This window comes from Musca autumnalis, unplaced genomic scaffold, assembly GCF_047663935.1.
Source record: "Musca autumnalis isolate F117 unplaced genomic scaffold, ASM4766393v1 scaffold_5, whole genome shotgun sequence".
In the NCBI taxonomy this organism is placed as follows: Eukaryota; Metazoa; Arthropoda; class Insecta; order Diptera; family Muscidae; genus Musca; species Musca autumnalis.
In genome coordinates, this window is record NW_027412088.1 from 48,610,422 (window position 1) to 48,632,314 (window position 21,893).

The 21,893-nt window shown below is 35.5% G+C and overlaps 1 protein-coding gene across 6 annotated transcripts in view; it reads right to left on the reverse strand.

The window, feature by feature from the left end:
- Positions 1–21,893, reverse strand: part of mim (missing-in-metastasis) — a 396,419-nt gene that overhangs the window by 330,878 nt on the left and 43,648 nt on the right. For 2 of the 6 annotated variants that reach the window (XM_073988098.1, XM_073988097.1), the window contains exons 1-2: positions 21,291–21,542; positions 20,755–20,951 (exon numbers count right to left, since the gene is read on the reverse strand). The gene's annotated coding sequence lies outside the window, so the exon portion shown is untranslated. Of the gene's footprint in view, positions 1–3,452; positions 3,712–19,692; positions 20,994–21,150; positions 21,628–21,893 lie in introns of those variants that run through there. The other 4 variants (XM_073988096.1, XM_073988102.1, XM_073988101.1 and 1 more) reach the window with 4 other exon arrangements.

Sequence of the window (21,893 nt, forward strand, 5' to 3'; positions counted from 1 at the left end):
GAAAATGTTCCTTTCTTTAAAAATTCCCATTTTAAAAAGTCGTTTGGCCCTTGAAAAATCATCTTTTAAAACAGTTGTTGTTGTTGTTGTTGTAGCAACGCATATATGTTCGTTCATGTATTATTTCAGTTATCAAGTTCCTCTGTATCCAGACTCAAGAATTCTGCAACCTGGACTGGTTGCGTCCATAAAGAATGAGGAGACAGGTGAGTGGGGTTAGCTGGGCAGTTGAATAAATGCAGAGTATCGTGGGGTCCCAATCCACATGCTGGGCATATGTTGGGTATCGTGGCGTCAATTCTGGCCCAATACGAATTGAGGCGGCTGCATCGTCCGGATCTTAACTGAGCTAAAACCACTCGTGTTTGCCTTGGCAGCTGTCGTTCTTCTGCTGCGATGGATGGGGGATGGTTTCCAAGTACGGCATTCACACTGTATCTTCGTACTGCTTGCGCAACCATGTTGGTGTGAATGCGATTCAAGCCTGCCTGATAGGCTCGTTGATCTAGCGGTTCTCTTTTATACCTTTGGACCTCTCTCTCTAGATCATGAAGGTCTCTCCTGACGTGCCTGGGTGGGGGCGCCTGTCCATTAAATCGTGACAGGGATGCTCACTGCGGTAACACCCAAGCAGGTACTGCATCGACAACATCTTATTGTGCTGACGCACCGGTAAAACCTTCGCCTCCTCATGAAGATGGTCCACTGGTGTCATGAGGAGGCACCCTGTTGCAGTCCTCAGGGCGGCATTCTGGCAGGTTTGAATCTTCTTCCACTGCGATGCGCTAACCTTTGCGGACCACGCTGGCGCCGCATACCTTACCACAGACCGGCCTATTGCATTGTAGGTGGTCAACAAGGTTTCTTTATCAGCACCCCAAGTGCTGCCGGCCAGCGACTTGAGAACCTTGTTCCTACTTCTGATCTTATTGCAAATAGCTGTGGCATGCGCGGACGACTTGAACATGCTATCGAACGTTACACCCAGTATTTTAGGGTAGTTAGTGGTCGGAATCAGTGCACCATCGACCAATATGTTCAGTGGGAGCCTCAGCTCAGCAGTCTATGTGGTGAACAGCGTGGCTGTGGATTTAGCGGCGGATATTTTCATATTCCTCAGATGGAAGAACTACACTAGGTCAGCTATGTAGACATTTAAAACAGTGGAAGGCATTGTTGCTCACAAGAGAGACTATGTACTCTAAGTGAGCGTAAATTGGTTATCGCTCATAGCCTGTGTAGATGCTAACACGTTGTGAGCATCAACAAATTTACGCTCATTGAGAGCACAAGGGAGACCCAAAAAATTTCTCTGCCTTACTCTGTTTTAAAATCCAGGTCCTTAGAAAATCCTTTGGAAATCCAGAACCTTCCTTTGAAAATGGACGCTTTGAAGTCTATTGGCCATTGAAAAATATTCTTTGTAAATTTAATTGGGTGCCACCGTAGTGCAATGGTATGCACGCCCGCCTTGCACGCAGAAGGTCGGGGGCGTTCAGTGGCAAAATACCCCTCAGTAATGTTTGCGACATTTCCTGAGTATTTCAGCCTTGAAAAATTTCTCCACAAGTGGTGTCTTAAGACACGCCCCGTTCGGAGTCGGCGATAAACAGTAGGTCCCTTATCATTGAACTAAATATGAATCGGGTTACACTCATTGATATAAGCGAAGTCTCCCTCGACCCGTATGGGAAGTTGTGGAACAATGTTTATACCCTCAGCCTTTAGGCTAGAAAGGGTATATACACTTTCATACGGGTAAAATGTGCCTCATCGAAATAATGGTTTTAAACCCCAAGTATGTTTGGACGAAATGTGTTTCAGACAATTTGGAGTTGATTTAGCAATGTCCGTCCGTATGTCTTTCTGGCTGGCTGGTGCGCACGATAACTCTCGAACGGATGAACCGATTCGCTTCAAATTTTGGCTTTAGTAATATTTTGTCCAAACTTAGTTTAAGTTCGAAGATGAGCTATATCGGTCCACTCCTTCCGGTACCTCCCCCACAAATGTTCCAAAATTTTCGGAAAATTTGTGGGCACGATAACTTTTGAAGGGAGTAACCGATTTAGTCCATACTTTGCACATCGCTAAATTTCTACCAGACTTAGATGAGGTTCCAATATGGACTCAATCGGCCCACTCCTTCGGATACCTCCCACACAAAATTTCGGATATGTTCGGTATAGGACCTGTTCTCGAATTGATTTTTGTTGCAACAACTTGTATTCACCTCCCCCCATACGACGGTACAAGTTTCATCAGGGGAAAGTCCATACTACCTGAGAAAATGACCGGAAAGGTGCAAAAAGCCCCTATGACATCTTGTGTAGTGGTTGGAACGCAAGATAACTCTCAAAGGGATCTGCCGATTCTATCCAAAACTTGGCCTTCGTAATATTTTATCAAAACATAGTTTAAATTCGAAGATGGGCTATATCGGTCCACTCTTTCAGGTGCCTCCCCCACAAAACTTCAAAAATGTTCGGAAAAATTTTGCGCGCGATAACTCTTAAAGGGAGTGACCGATGTAATCCATACTTTGCACATCCTAATATATCTACCAGATATAGATGAGGTTCGAATATGGACTATATTTGTCTACTCCTTCTGTTACCTCTCACACAAAATTTCGGATAAGTTCACTTTAAGACCTGCTCTCGAATCTCTTTGATTTTTGTTGAAGCGATTTGCATTCGCTACCTCCATTACGACGGTAAAAGTTTTTCAGGGGCAAGTCCATATTTCTTGGGAAAACAGCCCGACATGTGTAAAAACCCCCTATGTCACCATATGTGGCGGTCGAAGAACACGATAACTCTCGAACTGTTCAACCGATTTGGTCCAACATTTGGTCTTCGTCATATTATATCCAAACTTAGTTTCATAGGCAATACCGGTCCACAACTTTCGGTACTTCTCCCCAATATATAAAAAATTTCACTAAAATTCTAGGACGATATCACTTGAATGGGGCAACCAATTTGGTCCAAACTTTGGATCTCCTAATATTTTATCAAAATTTAGTTTAACTTCTAAAATGGCCCATATCGGTCCTCCCCAAGGGTACCTGCCCTACATTTGTGTCTTAGAGCGGTTAATTTTTGTCGTCAAGTTCAAATGTCCAAAAAGGACCACAAAATTCTGAAGAGACCTTAAATACATTCGATCTGTACGGAGGTAAAAGTTTCGCTTCACATTGGCTGAGGTTATATATCTGTCGGCAGAGCCGACTGACACTTTTTTACTTGTTTTGTTTAATTTAAGTCCTTGAAGTCTACTAATCCTTGAAAAAATATTGCTTGAAAATCCAAGCTCCGAAGTCTACGAATTTTCTGTGCAATTCGATTCTTGCTGATACCATAATGCGCCGAAAGTGTTTCATCTGTTGCTAGAATTAAAATTTAGAACAAATGTCAAAAATTGTATACATTTCGTTTACTATTGTTTACCTTTTGTATGCGTTGTTCGAAGATGAAGTCTATTGGGCAACTCCTTCCGGTAGGTAATTCCCTCACAAAAGTTCAACATTTTTCGCTTGAGTGCAGTTAAGGTCTGTTCGAGGGTTGCATGGATATTTTCATCTGATTATGATTACTACGATATAATTTTTGTGGTGGGCAAGTCCATACTCCCAAATGCCACATTGACACAAAAGCTCTAAAAAATTTCTACTTTGACCAACTAAAATGACTGGTGGTCACGACATAACTATCAAAAGACATTACTCTCAATATTAAATCCAATTCCATGTCATTCCTCTACCTCCATCGCAAAATGTCAGCACTTTGGAGTTTCATTAAGGACACTTCTCGGATCGTATTGACATTTTAATGGTGGCCTATGTGATCATGACTACAACATCATATATAATTTTGCTACGGGAAGCCAATACTTCTAGAGACATGGGTCCCGAAATGTCCCCATATTTATGGCACCACACTAAAGTTTTTATGTGGGGTTTGTGTTCTTCGTTAAAAAGCAATAATTTCAATCTCCATATTTCTCTTGATTATGGCAGGAATATTTCAAAATCTCCGTGGATGTAATATACCTGCAATATTAGAACAATTATTTCTGGTAATTTATGTGACCCAATTTATAGATTTACCTATAAAATTTTTGCCAGCTGCAGCAACAAAACCAGAAAATGGCAACATGCAATTTTCTTTATTTTCACATCAAAATAACCACCACTGAGTTTCGTATCTGTAGATAAATAAACCTAAAAAATTATATCATTTCATTCCATAAAGTACCGTGTCATAAAGATCGCTTATTTCCATATAAAATACTTGATGGTCCTCAAATTCTATGTTATTCCACCAAAATATCCATTTATAAAACCATTCTCCTTTACCATTCCTTATTTACTTCAATTAGACATTGACTTTAGTACCTGAAGATAAACCCAGAAAATGTATATTATTTCATTTCATGAAGTAGTTGTCATCAGGAACATTTATTTCCATATAAAATGCCTAATTTTGTCCTTACATTCTTCTATGCTATGCCTAAAAGCACAAGCTTAAAGGTACGACGACATAACACACAAAAACCCAACCTTGATTCATAAATTGTCTACAAAAATAATTCAACATAAAGACCAGAGGCAAAAGAAGAGTTTTTTGTTAGCATTGCCACAACCAACAACATTATCTTAATGTACTATGCTGCCTGCCTGGGAGAAAAAGGAAGGAGTTCATCACACAGAAGAGGATTTAGGGAATAAAAATAAAGCAATTGCAAAACATCATAACAGTAAAATTATGTATAAAAGGGCGTAATAGCAAAACACGCACACACAGAGAAACCCTCAAAAAATCACAGGGAGTCTTCTTTGCGTTTCAAAAACGCTATCAGCCCAACATCTTGTTATGTTGTTGATTTTTTTGCATAAAAAATTCTTATCATTTTGAAAATCATTTGTATTCGTTAGGAAATACATTCCTCAGGCATAGAGATTTATAAAAACCATATCGTTGTTGTTATTGTTTAAAAAAGAACTACTCCTTTTTTGTTTGAGGAAACCTGTTTCTGCCATCAGACAATAATAATAAAAACAACAACAACGACAATAACAACAAAACTCCATAAACAAAACGCAACTACTCCAAAAATCTACAGCCAAAAACTGCGCAAGTACAAACTCCCAAAAATAAAAATACCATAATGAGTTTTTAGAGTTCCATACAACATTCCTTGCTTCGGTACGATGCTAACGAAACTGTTCGTATATAAGTAGATACTTGTAATAAGGGTTAAAAGTGGAGTTTTTTTTTTGCAAATACTGCAGCTAAGGGAACAACAAACTTTTCCTGTCTGTTGATATGTCCTTTCTTTGAAAATTTGTTAATAATCATATCAATATGGAATTTTGTAAAATTTCAAAAATTAATAATCCGCATTCAGGGAAAAATTCTTTGAAAATCCACGATTTAAAGTCTTTTTGGCCCTTGAAAATAGCCTTTACCGATGGCGAAACATGCATGTCACATAGTGGTGGGTGTGTGGGTTCGAATCGTCGGCTTTCCTTTTTCACTTGCATTATAGATCATAAAGCTCGATTAAATAATAATAAAAAAATTAATCTTAAAAAATGATCTTCACCTAAAAAGGCAAAAATTTTCAAAAATCAAAGTGATTCGATAGCAGGTCTTAAAGTGAATTTATCCGAAATTTTGTGTGGAGGTTTTTTGAACTTTCAGGCTATTTTATCAGGAAGTATAGACTTGTCCCTGATGAAACTTGTACCCTCGTATGGGGGACAGTGAAACCAAGGCGATTCGAGAGCAGTTCCTAAACTGAACATTTCCGAAATTTTATGTGGGAGGTACCCGAAGGAGTTTACCGATTGAGTCCATATTGGAACCTCATCTAAGTCTGGTAGAAGTTTTACGATGTGCAAAGTATGGACCAAATCGGTTACACCCTTCAAGAGTTATCGTGGGCACAAATCTTCCGAACATTTTTGAACTTTTATGGGTGAGGTACCGGAAGGAGTGGACCGATATAATCCATCTTCGAACTTGAACAGAGTTTGGACAAAATATTACGAAAGCCAAATTTTGGATCGAATCGATTGATCCGTTCGAGAGTTCCAGCCAGACGGACGGACATTGCTCAATCGACTCCAAATTGTCTGAAACACATTTCGTCCAAACATACTTGGGGTCTAAAACCATTATTTCGTTGAGGCACATTTTGCCCGTATGAAAGTGTATATGGTAAATTTCAAAATTCCTTTACAATTCCATCGAAAAAATATTAAACAATTTTTTTACAAGCACATTCACGATTTTTGGTACATGGTTTAAGAAAAAAATCGTGGTTTCAAATCTGTTCGCGTTCACAAAATTGGATGCTGCGCCCAAAAGTTATGGGGGGTTTTATTCCATTATAAAGAAACAATATTAAAAAATTCCCTTTGTGTTGTAATACCAAAATGTGTATATAATTCGATAACAACATTTAATATCTATCCGTAGACGCCTAAATATTTGCTAAATTTATTTTCATTTTCGCGGAAAATCAAAAAATAATGAAGGAATCTTGGAGTAAATTTTATTTATTCTAACTAAGAGTCCATAAAAATCTCTAAAAAATAAATTAAAAAACGTACAGAATCTAGACAATGTCCAGAAAAATGTGAGACCAAAATTTTATAGATTAGGATTTTAAATTGCGTATTGCAGCTACAACAAAAGACAAAAGTTTATTGTTGGAACATTATTTCAAGAATATTTTTTTGGTTTAATACGAAAAATTTGAGAACATTTTTTGGGAGTTATTCTACTATTTCGCTAAATTTCCAAACAAAACCTGAATTATTTTGCTAAAACCTCTTCAAGGAAAATAGTTTATCATCGTGAAAGTATATTTGCTTAGTGTGATAAACAATAGAATTAGGAAATAAAGAGCTATATTGATATTACAATCAAAGAAAAAACATAAAAGTTAAAAACCGTATAACGCGCGAAATAGTTATAATCAGTTGAGGCGCATGTGCTTTTCGCATAGAGCGAGTGCATCTCTGTCAATATGTTTGCGTTTTTCCATGTTTCATTCAGCGCCCAAAGTGTGCCATCAGTTGCATCTTACTACACCAAAATGCTTCATGTGGGTAAAAATAACGCGATGTTCATATGATTATAAGGCGCATCCGATTTCAGTGACCCCCTGTTAAAAATACGTCAATAAGAAAATTTTTATACAGATTCGTCAAGAACCGCGGATGTGCTACCTGATTCTAGTTTTGGTTAAATACGAATACTACTCCCGAATCTCTATAATATATGGCACACCTTTTTGACAAATATTATAATCGCGTATAAAGGATTCCATTTATGTAAACATTTTTAAGGGAAATCGCGGTTTAGTATGCGGATTAGTCAAAATAAAATTTAGCTTATTTTCCTATTTTCAGGGTATCTATATCAGCGGTTTTAGTGGATGGATTCGATCGCGGTAGGGCTCATTAAATCCGGCGCGGAAAAAAACTAAAATCACGCGGGGTTCAAGGGTACCTGAGTCACAGTTGTAAATTTTGAAGCCAAAAAATAGGTTTTTGAAGAAAATTTACGCACCAAAAATTCGACTTTGGACTCTTATTACTAGGGAGCTGTACAGAGCACACTCATGAGATATACATCAAACGACGTGGAATCACGAGTTCTACAATCCAATAAATAGTTTGGGAAATTATCTGGTTGCGCCCTCCAATTATAAGAAAAATTCAAAAAACCCAGATTTCAAAACTTCAAAATGTCAGCATCGATTTTAGGGGGATGCAGTGTATATATCGAAAAGTCATACATTAGAACCATGTTGCACAAGGGGTATTCTTCAATTCTTTCTTTGGGCTCAGGTCTGAAATTTTCGTGGTTTGACCAGAAATCAAGAAAGAACACAAAAAAACTTGTAAACTTCAACACATTTTTACACATTTTTTAATATTACCACCAACACAGCTTCCACATAAATTATTTGTTATGGTTCATTTTACGCGACCCCGGCTAAAACACTTCAATTAATATAAATATATTCATATTATATAAAATATATTGACAGTTCGCGACTTATTAAATGGTGAACCTCAACTTCAACGATTGTAAAACATTTTTGAATATTACCATATACCATCGTTAGCATAAATGCTGAGGGTATAAAAATCGAAATTTAAAATTTTTTGATTATTGATTTGATTTTCATTTTTTGGTGGGCAAGTCCATTCTTTGCAGACTACTGGTTCTTGAAATATGTTCTATGAATATCCACATCTTGGAAAAAAAATCGTTGAAAATCTATGCCTTGAAGTCTTTTAGTAAAGCAAAAATAATCTTTGAAAATCCAGGTGCTGCATTCGAAAATTCCCAGTTTGAAGCCTATTGGCCCTTGAAAAATGTTGTGTGAAAATCCAGGTCCCTAGAAAATCTTTTGGAAATCTACGTTTGAAGTTAATTGGTACTTGAAAAATATTCTTTGCGAATCCAGGCCTTTCTTTGAAAATGTACCCTTTGAAGTCTGGTCCTTTATAAAATACTAGCAAAATGCCCGCTACTTCGTACGCGGAAAATACAATAAACAAATAATATGGTGAACATTAAAAATGTTGATGTACTAATATCTATTTGAATTTATATTTAATTTCATTTAAGTCTGTTGGTACACGTTTTGTTCGAATTTCAAAGAAGACCCCTATACTTCAACTGCTGTCTAAATTTTATTCACATTTTTATCCACATTTTCCAATCAAATTTTGTGATATCAAAATGTGGAAAACTTTTATTCTAAACCTGTTATTTTATTTTAGGCCTTTTTATTCTCAGAATGTAAGAACCTTCTTGTAAAAAATTAGCCGCATAGATCTACCTTTTCAAATGAACTTACTGCTTTTTGATTTCAGTACATTATTTAGAAACCGAATTCGTGTTAACATAAAAACAATAGTACACTATTCAGTACAATTTTTAAAATCCAGGACCTTAGCTCAAATTGTACAGTTTTAGCTCTACTTGTTACATGTAGAAACCTTTCATACATTTAAAGGCAGATTTTAATAAACATTCTGATCCAATCTACACAGCGATCCTCATAACAAATTTCATTTATCGATTCACTCAATACCAGTGCTTCACTATTTAGTATTATTTAATACTTTTAATACACGTATTGTACGACCACCTCTAACAATGAACCTGACAAATAAATAATAAATCGGAATTCCACTTCTATTTCTAAGACCAATACCAAATTTATTGCAATTTTGTAGTTTTTACACACTAAATATATAATTCCAACTTCATTGCTACACCCAACGTCAAATTTAATATCATTTAGTACATTTCGTATTTCTCAATAAATCAGCCAGCCCTCAGCCTAATTTCAGAATTTGTATGCAGTTAAAAAAATCCTTATTTAGACACCAACACAGCAATTCGAAATTCCGCCCATATCCTTTCATGCAACACCAAACTGGTACCAAATTTAGTACTTGTAATATGTAAAAATTTCAAAAATTATTTCCTTATATCCAAAACTATATCCCAATCGCGATTTAGTATTTTTCGTATACATAAGTACGAAATTCCAAAACATCCTCTCTACCTTCACTCTAAACGCCAACTGCTATACTAATACCGAATTTCACAATTTCAGCTGTACCCCTTTACATAATAACAATTTAAACAAATTCGGTGCCATAAAGTAATTTTCGTACACTTATTGTACGTACATCCCCAACAACATCCATATCTCAACCCTACACACCAATAGCGGATTCCTCCTCTATTTCTAATACCATTAATACTTTTTGTATGAAAGTACGAATTTCCAAAACCACCTGAAACCTACACTTCAACAGTAATCTTAATTTAGATAGATAGTTATCTGCAAGAGTAATTCCGAATTTCAGGATACCACCTCTATCCGTTCACCCAAATCTAAATTGTACCAAATTTAGAGCCATTTAGTACTTTTAGTAACCATAAGTACGAACTTTAAAAACTATCTCAGTCCTACACTCCAACAGTAATCTAAGTTCCAAATTTCAGGATTCCAGCTCTCTCCTTTCACCAAAATCCAAATTATACTATATTAAGTACCATTTAGCACTTTTGTATTTTTCACAGAATAGGAACGAATTTCCAAAACCACCCCAAACCTACACTCACAGTAATCTTAATTTCAAATATCAGGATTCCAGCACTCTCCGTTCACCCAAATCTTAATTGTACCAAGTTTAGTACCATTCACTACTTTCCATACCCATAATTTCCAAAACTACCTCAATCCTACACTCCATATGTAATCTTTATTATAGATTTCAGGATTCCAGCTCTATCGGTTGCTCGAAAACCAAATTATACCAAACTTAGTACTTTCCATACTCATAAGTACGAATTTTCAAAACTACCTCAATCCTACACTTCATAAGTAATCTTAATTCCTAATTTCATCATTTCAGCTCTATCCGTTCACCTTAATTTAAATTGTACAAAATGTAGTACCATTTAGTACTTTCCGTACCAATTAGTACGAATTTCCAAAATTACCTCAATCCTACACCCCAAAGATATTCCTAATTCCAATTTTAGGATTCCAGCTCTATCCGTTCACCCAAATCTAAATTCAGTACCATTTAGTACTTTTCGTACCAACTAAGTACGAATTTCCAAAACTTCCTCAATCCTACAGTCCAAGAGTAATCTTAATTCCAAATTGCAGGATTTCAGCTCTATTCGTACCAAATTTAGTATCATTTAGTACTTTCCGTACCCAAAGGTACGAATTTTGAAAATTACCTCAATCCTACACTCCAAAGATAATCTTAATTCCAAATATCAGGATTACAGCTTTATCCTTTCACCCAAAACCAAATGGTACCAAATTTAGCACCATTTAATACTTTCCGTACCCATAAGTACGAAATTGCTGGGTTCCAGCTCTATCCGTTCATCCAAATCCAAATTGTACCAAATTTAGTACCATTTAGTACTTTTCGTAAACATAAGTACTAATACTATTCCATATATCAATCGTACACTTCAACAGTTATCTTAATTCCAAATTTCAAGTTTCCATCTCTATTCGTTCACCCTGTACAAAATTTAGTACCATTTAGAACTTGTCTTACACATAAGTATGAATTTCGAAAACTACCCCCATATCGCAATCCTATACTCCGTCAGTAATCTTTATTCCAAATTTCAGGCTTCTAGCTCTATCAGTTCACCCAAATCCAAGTTGTACTAAATTTAAAACCATTTAGTACTTTTCGTACACATAAGTACGAATTTCCAAAACTACCCCCATATCTCAATCCTACACTCCGTCAGTAATCTTAATTCCAAATTTCAGGTTTCCAGCTCTATCCTTTCACCTAAATCCAAATTGTACTAAATTTAGTACCATTTAGTACTATTCGTACACATGAGTACTAATTTCACAAACCATTTACTTTTATAAACACCACTTCCCAACCTTCATTTCCATACCAAATTCCAAGTTTCTAGCTAAATCCGTTCAAAATATACAATTGGTACTAAATTCAGTACTTTTCGTACACTTAGAGTTCGAATTTCCCAAAACCTTTTTGTACATCTTTCTAACTCTCCATCAGTTACCCTCATTCCAAATTTCAGAATTCTAGCTCTTCCCGTTTGCCTAATACAAAGGGTACCATATTTAGTACCTTTTAGTACTTTTCGTACCCTTCCAGTTCGAATTTCCAAAAACCCAGCCTTATCTCACCCCTACACACCGACAGCAACCCGCAGTCAAAATTTCGGCTTTCTAGCTTCAGCGGTTTCGTCTGGGCAATGATATGTCAGTCACTCACTCACTCACTGAGCTCTTTTATATATATAGATTATTTATTATTTATTATAATTTCCGGATTCCAGCGCTTTTTCTCCATACAAATGCAATTTATACCAAATTTAGTATTTTCCGTACTTATAAGTACGAATTTCAGAATTACCTCAATCCTACACTTCAAAAGTAGTTGTAATTCCAAAGTTCAGTATTCCATCTCTATGCGTTAACTCACATCCAAATTGTACCAAATTTAGTACGTTTCGTACCCATAAGTACGAATTTCCAAAACTTCCTCAATCCTACACTGCAACAGTAACCTTAATTCGAAATTTCAGGATTCCAACTCTATCCGTTCACCCAAATATAAATTGTACCAAATTTAGTACATTTAGTACTTTCCGTTCCCATAAATATGAATTTTCAAAACTACCTCAATCCTATACTCCATCAGTAACCTTAATTCGAAATTTCAGGTTTCCATGTCTATCTAAATCCAAATTGCACCAAATTTGGTACAATTTAGTACTTTTCGTACACATAAGTATGAATTTCCAAAACTACCTCAATCCTACACTCCATAAGTAATCTTATTTCCAAATTTCAGGATTCCAACTCTATCCGTTCACCCAAATATAAATTGTACCAAATTTAGTACATTTAGTACTTTCCGTTCCCATAAGTATGAATTTCCAAAAATACCTCAATCCTACACTCCATCAGTAACCTTAATTCGAAATTTCAGGATTCCAACTCTATCCGTTCAACTAAATTTAAATTGTACCAAATTTAGTACCATTTAGTACTTTCCGTACCCATAAGTATAAATTTCCAAGACTAACTCAATCCTACACTCCAAAAGTAATTAAATTCCAAATTTCAGGATTCCAGCTCTATCCGTTCACCCAAATTCAATTTGTACCAAATTTAGTACCGTTTACTACTTTTCGTACCCATAAGTAAGAATTTTCAAAACTACCTCAATCCTTCACTCCATCAGTAATCTTAATTCCAAATTTCAGGTTTCCATGTCTATCTAAATCCAAATTGTACTAAATTTGGTACTATTTAGTACTTTTCGTACACATAAGTATGAATTTTTAAAAGTACACCCATATCTCAATCGTACGCTTCAACGGTAATCCAAATTTCAGGTTTTCAGCTCTATCCGTTCACCCAAATCCAAATTGTACCAAATTTAGTACCATTTAGTACTACTCGTACACATAAGTACGAACTTCAAAAATAATTTCCTTATATCAACACCACTTCCCAACCTTGATTTCCATACCAAATATGAACATTGTAGCTATATCCGCTCAAAATATACAATTGGTACCAAATTTAGTAACTTTTCGTACACTTATAAGTCGAATTTCCAAAAACCCTTTGGTATATCTTTCTAAATCTCCATCAGTTACCCTCATTCCAAATTTCAGAATTCTAGCTCTTCCCGTTTGCATAATACAAAGGGTACCATATTTAGTACCTTTTAGTACTTTTCGTACACTTCTAGGTCGAATTTCCAAAAACCCAGCCTTATCTCACCCCTACACACCGACAGCAACTCACAGTCAAAATTTCAGCTTTCTAGCTTCAGCGGTTTCGTCTGGGCGATGATATGTCAGTCACTCAGTAACTCAGTCACTCACTCACTCACTAAGCTCTTTTATATATATAGATTCTTTTAATATACAATTATTGAAATTTTAATCGAAAGTACTCTCTGTGATTCTGATAACAATGATATAATGACGATAACTATCGAAAGGAGTGACTGACTTTGGACCAACCATTTTCACATCATAATATATCTCTCAAAAAAATTCAAGTTCGAAGATGAACTACAGAATTTCAAAAAATTTGGGAATTTAAGGGTTTTCATTTATTATACCCTACACCACTATGTGGTTTATATATTTATTATTATTATATTTTTTTTTTTGTGTGCAAGTCCGTTCTTTGAAGTCGTCTGGTTCTTGGTTATTTATTTTTTATACCCTCCACCATAGGATGGGGGTATATTAAGTTTGTTATTCCGTTTGTAACTACTCGAAATAATCATAGTAGACCCCACAAACTATATATATTTTTGATCAGCGTGCAATTCTACATCGATATAGCCATGTCCGTCCGTCTGTCCGTCTGTGGAAAACACTCTAGGGGGGTCCGAACGGAAATCTATTATTTGTACGTAGGACTTTTGGTATTGAAAACGGGCTATGTAGGTCCACGCTTTCGTATAGCCGCCATACAAAATGACGCGTGACGCGTCCTCGTTTTACGGAATTTTAAACTATTTGTCCCATTTTACAACCGATTTGGTTGGAATTTGGTATTTTGTGTCTCCAGAAGCCAAAAAACATTCCTACCAAAGTTGGTTTATATACATAGGTCCACATTTTGGTATATCACCCATATAACGCCTCATATAAAGTACGCGTCATTTTAATATATTTTAAATGTATTAGTCCCATTTGACAACAGAATCGGTTGTTACTTTGTATATTGTGTTTCCAGAGGCTAAGAAATATTTCTACCATAAAATGGTAGATATATAGCCCACATAGGATACAGCCCCCATAGGACGATATCTCCCGATTTTCGGTATTTTGAAGGTTTTGGCCTCATTATCACACCGAGATGGCTGAAATTTGGTATTTAATTTGGTATTTATTTTCGTTGGGGGTATAAAACTTTCCCCCAGAAATTTGTAGGTATGGGTCCACGCCATCATATAGCCCCCATAGAACGGTACCTTCCGATTTTCGGTATTTTGAAGGTTGTGGCCACATTAATCCACGAAATGGCTGAAATTTGTGGTGGAGGGTATAAAAAGTTCGGCCAGACCGAACTTAACGCTTTTCCTACTTTTTTTTTTGAGTATCCACGTCCTTGATAACAAGTAAAAAAGTGTCAGTCGGTTTTGCGGACAGATATATACCCTCAGCCAATGTGAAGTAAAGCTTTCACCTACGGACAGATCGAATGTATTTAAGGTTCTTCAGAATTTTGTGGCCCTTTTTGGGCATTTGAACTTGCCGACAAAAGTGTGGATTAGGAATTAACTGCACTAAGACACAAATGTTGAACCTTTGTGGGCGAGGTACCCTTAGGGAGAACCGATATGGGCTATTTTAGAAGATAAACTACATTTTGACAAAATATTAGGAGATCCAAAGTTTTTGGACCAAATTGGTTGCTCCATTCAAGTGATATCGTCCTAGCATTTTAGTGACATTTTTTAATATTGGGGAGAAGTATCGGAAGTTGTGGACCGGTATTGCCCCATGAAACTATGTTTGGATATAATATGACGAAGACTAAATGTTGGACCAACTCATTTGAACAGTTCGAGAATTATCGTGTTCTCCGACAGCCACATATGGTGACATATGGATTTTGTACATCTTTTGGGCTGTTTTCCTAAGAAATATGGACTTGCCCCTGAAAAAGCTTTTACCGTCGTAATGGAGGTAGCGAATGCAAATCGCTTCAACAAAAATCAAAGTAATTCGAGAGCAGGTCTTAAAGTGAACTTATCCGAAATTAGGTGTGAGAGGCACCTGAAGGAGTACACAAATATAGTCAATATTCGAACCTGATCTATATCTGGTAGATATATTAGGATGTGCAAAGAATGGATTATATCGGTCACTCCCTTCGAGAGTTATCGTGCGCAAAATTTTTCGGAACATTTTTGAACTTTTGTGGGGGATGTACCTGAAGTAGTGGACCGATATGGCTTATATTCGAATTAAAATTATGTTTGGACAAAATATTACTAAGGCCAAATTTTGGACCGAATCGGCAGATCCGTTCGAGAGTTATCTTGCACTCCATCCACTACACACGGTTTTATAGGAGCTTTTTGCATCTTTCAGGCTATTTTCTCAGGAAGTATAGACTTGCCCCTGATGAAACTTGTACCCTCGTACTTGTTGCAACAAAGATCAAAGCGATTCGGGAGCAGGTCCTAATCTGAACTTATCCGAAATTTTGTGTGGGAGGTACCCGAAGGAGTGGACCGATTGAGTCCATTTTGGAGCCTCATCTAAGTTTAGTAGAAATTTCACGATGTGCAAAGTATGGATCAAATCGGGCGCACAAATTTTCCGAACATGTTCGAACTTTTGTGGGGGAGGTACCGGAAGGAGTGGACCGATATAGCCCATCTTCGAACTTTAATTAAGTTTGGGCTAAACATTACGAAGTGCGAAATTTGGTAAGATTCGGTTGATTCGTTCTAGAGTTATGGTGCGCCAGCCAGACAGACGGACTGACAGGGTTAAATCGATCCCAAAATGTCTGAAAGTAATTTCGTCCAAACATTCTTTGGGCCTAAAGCCATTATTTCAATCAGGCACATTTTTAGTCGTATATACCCTCTTTAGTCTAAAGGCTGAGAGTATAAAAATCCACGTCCTTGAAAAATATTATTTGAAAATTTACAGCTGAAAAATGACCGGCCAATACTTTTTTTTTGAAAATCGAACTCCTTGGAAAATTTTCTTTGAAAAAATATAATGAAAAAAAAAAAAAATAAAATAATAATTTACGATTGAAAAAATCCACTGGTCCTTGACAAATATTCTTTGAAATCTAGCATGGATATTTCCGTAAAAATATTCTTTAAAATATACGAAAATAATTTTAACATGCACATCTATCAAGAAAAAATTCTTTGATGTCTACTGTCTTTGAAACATATTCTTTGAAATCCAAGCTTTGAAGTCTAGTGACCAATATTTTCTTTTCTTTCTACTTTTTTTTTCGAAAATCGAAGTCCTTGGAAAATATTCTTTGAAAATCCACATCCTTGAAAAAAATATAAATAATAAAAAAATAAAAATAATAATTTACGATTGAAAAAATCCACTGGTCCTTGACAAATATTCTTTGAAATCTAGCATGGAATATGTCCTTAAAAATATTCTTTAAAATATGCGCTAGTCCTTGAAAATATTTATTTTTACATGCACGTCCTTCAAAAAAAAAAAACAACAACAAAACAAATATTTCTTTGAAGTCTACTGTCCTTGAAAAATATTATTTGAAATCCAAGCTTTGAAGTATAGTGGCCAATATTTTTTTTTTTTTTTTTGAAAATCGAAGTCCTTGGAAAATATTATTTGAAAATCCACATCCTTGAAAAAATATAAATAATAAAAAAATAAAAATAATAATTTTTGATTGAAAAAAATCCACTGGTCCTTGACAAATATTCTTTGAAATCTACCATGGAATATTTCCTTAAAAATATTCTTTAAAATAAACGCTAGTCCTTGAAAATATTTTTTTACATGTACGTCCTTTAAAAAATGTGTCAACTACACCAATAAACCAGCCATAATCATTGTTATCTTGCAATAATACCAGTTGGCCGGAGTTTTTTGGAACATTGGGGCAATTTTAGAGAGATGTATGAAGAGTAAACTCATAACGTTACATCAAAGACAACTAAAAACGTTAGCGCAGAAATGTGTATAAAAGAGTGGACCTAAATATTATGACGTTTCGGGGTCCATATTTCGGGACAGGGTAACATCTACAACCCGTAAAAATTTCAACATGATCCGAGAAGTGCCCTTCAACTGGATTAAAAGCCAAATGCGCGAATGAACCGAGGCATGGACCATCTTGGAAGTCATACCTTTTGATAGTAATAGGTCAACCAAACAACTATACTGAAACAGTCCTTAACTGCACTTAAGCCAAAATCTGACCCGTAGGATTTTTTTGAGCTTTTAGGCGTTTTGGACTTGCCGACGAATAACATTATTTCTCGGTAAATATGACAGCTAGGACTTCCTTTAATGAAAGTTTCTAAATGATCCTCGAACAACATTTAAACCAGGGTCTACGAGTCGGAGTCGAGCAATTTTGCTGGAGTCGGAGACTGAGTCGAAAAAATAACTCGACTCCGTCAATGTAAGATTCGACAGAAACAGTATTGATATGTTCGAATGTATTCGAACGAATGCCCTTTCAAATTGATATGTAAGGAAAAACTAACACATTAGCCTATATAGGCCAAAATATAGGAACAAATAAAAATGTTGTGCACATTTTATTCATTTTTAGTGGTATAGGAATTCACTCTCGGATTCGACTCGGAGTCGGAGTCGTGAAAAAAACTCGCCTGTAGTCGGAGTCGAGCCAAAAATCCTCGACTCCAAAGCCCTGATTTAAACATAAGCGAAAATATTTGAACTTTTGTAAGGGAGGTTCCGGAAGAAGTTGTCCGATATAGTACATTTTCGAACTTGATTTGAAAGAAATTTTATAATATGTAATGTTTGGACCAATGTCAGTCACTCCTTTCAATATTCATCGTGTAACCAGTCATTTTAGTTGGTCGCTTTTAGACCATTACGTCAGAAAGCATGGACATGTCCACGAAAAAAATTATATCATTTTAAACAGAATTTGAAGATAATCTACCTTTGATGAACACTTCAAAACAATCCTCAAAGAGTTCCTAAACTTCACTTAAGAGAAAAATTTAAAATTTTGTGATTAAAATACCAGGATAACACTATGCAACACTGAAAATGCAAACAACTTCTAGTATGCATTTTTTGAAAGTACATATTTAGACTACAAAAACCCTAGTAGGGTTTTGTCCTGTCAGATCCAGTTCGGATTTTGTGTCCTCATCTAAACCGGGCTAAAACTACACTTTTTTGCATTTATCAGTCCTTTATCTCAGAAACGAATAGAAATTTGGCCTTGCTGTCTTTGCCAATATTGTAGCCCTAAACTGGTAGAACTTATCTTTTGAACAGACCACATAGGAGAAACTTCATCTAGGGTGCGAAATGTACAAAAATTATGGCATTTTTGCATATATTTTGAAATTTGAGGCAATAAATGTAGTTTTTCGGTTTCATTATTTCTCCAAATATATTCTTGTACTTATCTACAAATTTGACTCAGAGGTCAGAAGAAGATTTGCATTGGTTTCGGAGATATAGCTCCGAATTTCTTTAAAAACTCAATATTTAACCATCTTTAGATGGGGCCATAAAATCCGAGCTGGATCTGACATAACAAAACGCAACTAGGGTTTGCTGTCGTTTGGGTCTGTACTTTAAAAAAATCCTCAGTTTGGTTTCAATTCGTAACAATTATCCATAAGTTCCTGCAAGCTCAAGATCGCAACATAATTCGCTATGCGAGTTTCACACCAGAAATTTAAGAGAACATGGTAACTGTTGAATGTCCTACAAGTATAGTGATTATTTTAAACTCTGATTTCAATTCATAAAAAAATTTCGACTCTTTGCAATTACGAATTGGCGAAAGGTTATTGCACCAATAGGCAGGTGCAATCTAATCGTAATATTGCAAAGTTTCAGAAAAAATAAAAACTTACAAATACTGTAGCAATCGAGGTGCTGATCCACATCCAACATTGTTTCCATTTCCAAATAATGATTTGGCTAATTTAACACAATACGGTTATTTCATAAACCAAATTGTTCCAATTTGTAAAACAAAGGGGTTACTGACATAAAATGCATTTTTGATGCATGCCAAACCAAATTGCAAAGCAATTGTTTTTGGTAAGCAAAAAACGAATGGAAAGAACGACACACGTTATTGCATTGTAATTAGCTCACTTTGCAGAATTGCAGGCAGCCGCCAAATAATCAAAATCAGGATGACAAAGGACAATGACGAGCAAAAACCATCCCTTTTATTTCATGCGTCTCGCTTTTGAAAATCATCAGCAGTAAAACGTTTTTGAATAATTGAAAAAAGATGCATTTGTCCGCTTGGTGAGGTGGTGATGGATGGATGGTGTTAAAAGCCTAGAATTACTTAAAATATAATTTCTTTCTTCCCTTTCAAGAAACCTCAAGTGGTACTTACATGCACTTTTTGACAGTTGTTGTCAAAAATACTCAATACAGATATTTTTAGCTTTTGTTGACAAATTCTACCCGAACTTTTATCCTTGCCGCGCAATAAAATGTTGGAAATATTAAAGAATCACAATGTTGGACGTGATAGAGGAGAGATGCTTTGTGATAACTTTGTTCAACTGGTTTGATTTGGCTGTTATCAAACTCTCGCAACAACAAAAACTGCATAATTAAGCGTTTCCTCCCTTAATTTCATGGGTATTGTGTTCCAGTCTCAGTGTGATCCGGCTGGTGGTCATTCATTCATTCCAATGTGAATTTATGCATGTGTATGTGTGGGGGTTTGTTTCCCAGAATACGCGCAATTTGTTTTATTAGAAGGTGGTTGATGTTGTTAATAAATTTCGCGCTATTTTTTCAAATGAAATTGCAAGCAAAAAGATACTTTGTCTTATAAAAGGCAAAAGAACTATCTTCTTATCTCACCAGAAAATGACAAATCAACATTTAATTGACACTTGGCACTTCTTATAAGAGAGACTTAAATGAAGTTGAGATTTGACAACTCAACGGTTTTTGTTTGTTTGATTATTCGATATGTTTGTTTGTTGTTATTGTTATTTTTGTTTTCATTTAAACTGTTTCCCTTTAGTCTAGCAACGCGGCGACACAACAAAAACAACCCCCAATATGAGTGGAGTTGACAATGAGTGGAAAGATAAGGGTAAAGAGAGGGAGAAAAGGGGGAGAACACCAGCCGTTTTTGTTGTTATTCCATGAGAGAGGAGTTTCAATGCGAATTGATTGTTGTTGTTGTTTAAGGACAAAACTCTCTTTGTTTATATTCGCCAAAAAAAGGTAAAGGCAAGAAGTACCCAATATATGGAAAATGCTGAAGATGGGTGATGGAAGGAGGGAAATTGGAGTTTCCCTATTTTACTGTTTCGCCTGTGTTTCGTACTTCGCTTTTAATTGTTTTCTTGTTTTTGTTATTGTTATTATTGTATACACACTGAAAATTTTGTTTGGGATATTCATGCACTTTAACTCACTTTAACTATGTACATACTTCGGCGGTCACTCAGGAAGAACAAACGAACATAAACCTTTTTATTTGCTTGCTTTTTTATATTTCTTGGGAGTTTAAAACAGGATTTCAATGTCTGACCCACTCCACTGCAATATACTAGCACTTATTCACAACTCTTTAATTTGAAGACACAATTTCTTCCTTTATTGCAAATTATTCATTTTGTAGTTTAATTTCTAATAAGAAAATATGGAGAATTTTAGAATTTTAATAATTTTCTTTAAGACTTTCCAAATTAAAATTTTGCAACACTGTCAGTTCGTTTTGAAAAACATTACTCTCTGTAATAGAGAATAATAAATGAAGTTGAGCCAATGGGGGAATACTCCACTCACACAATCGAAAATGAGATTGAACTTCAACAATAAACAAAACAAACATTTTAAATTTTTTAATTTCCTTTTATTCTCAACGGCATGGATTTGTTTTTAAATTTACAGTTATCCTTATCCCATTAAAAGCACAAAATAAAACTGCAACATTTTCTTTCGTTTTCATATAATTTGTTAACTTACATTCACTCTTTTATTATTTTGATTTTCTAATTCACTTGCAATTCGTTTGGGGTTTTTTATGTTCAAACTAAAATTTATTTTTATTTATAATTTTTTATCCATTTTTGTTTTATTGCAATTTAAAAAATTGAATATTTGTTGTTTGTTATTTTATAATTAGTTTGATTTTTATTTCGACGGGGCTACTCGATTACTTTGTCGCGACGCTCTTTATTTCTACTTTTTCCTCAATAAGTTAAAACAGAACTAAACGAAGTTGCGTTGAAATTGAGAAAAATTATCCAGCAATGAATACCAAATATCTGTTAAATTGGGTATCGTGGAGTGTGTTAAGTTACTGTAGCTACGTAACGCACGTAACGTATGGCTATCGTATTTGAGTCTATGGTGTGTTAAGCGGCCCATACACTATCAAAAGCTTTACGTGCCTGAGGTTACAGAGCTAAAGTGTTCCTTTCCCAGCAAAAAGTTTGCATCCGCGGATGCAGTTGAATCACTAGAACAATTGCCGCTGGAGTACCTCTTTTCCTATGAATTCACCTATGAATTTTACAAGAGAGCTCGCAGCTAGGATTCACTCCATTTTCGATTCAAATCACAGCC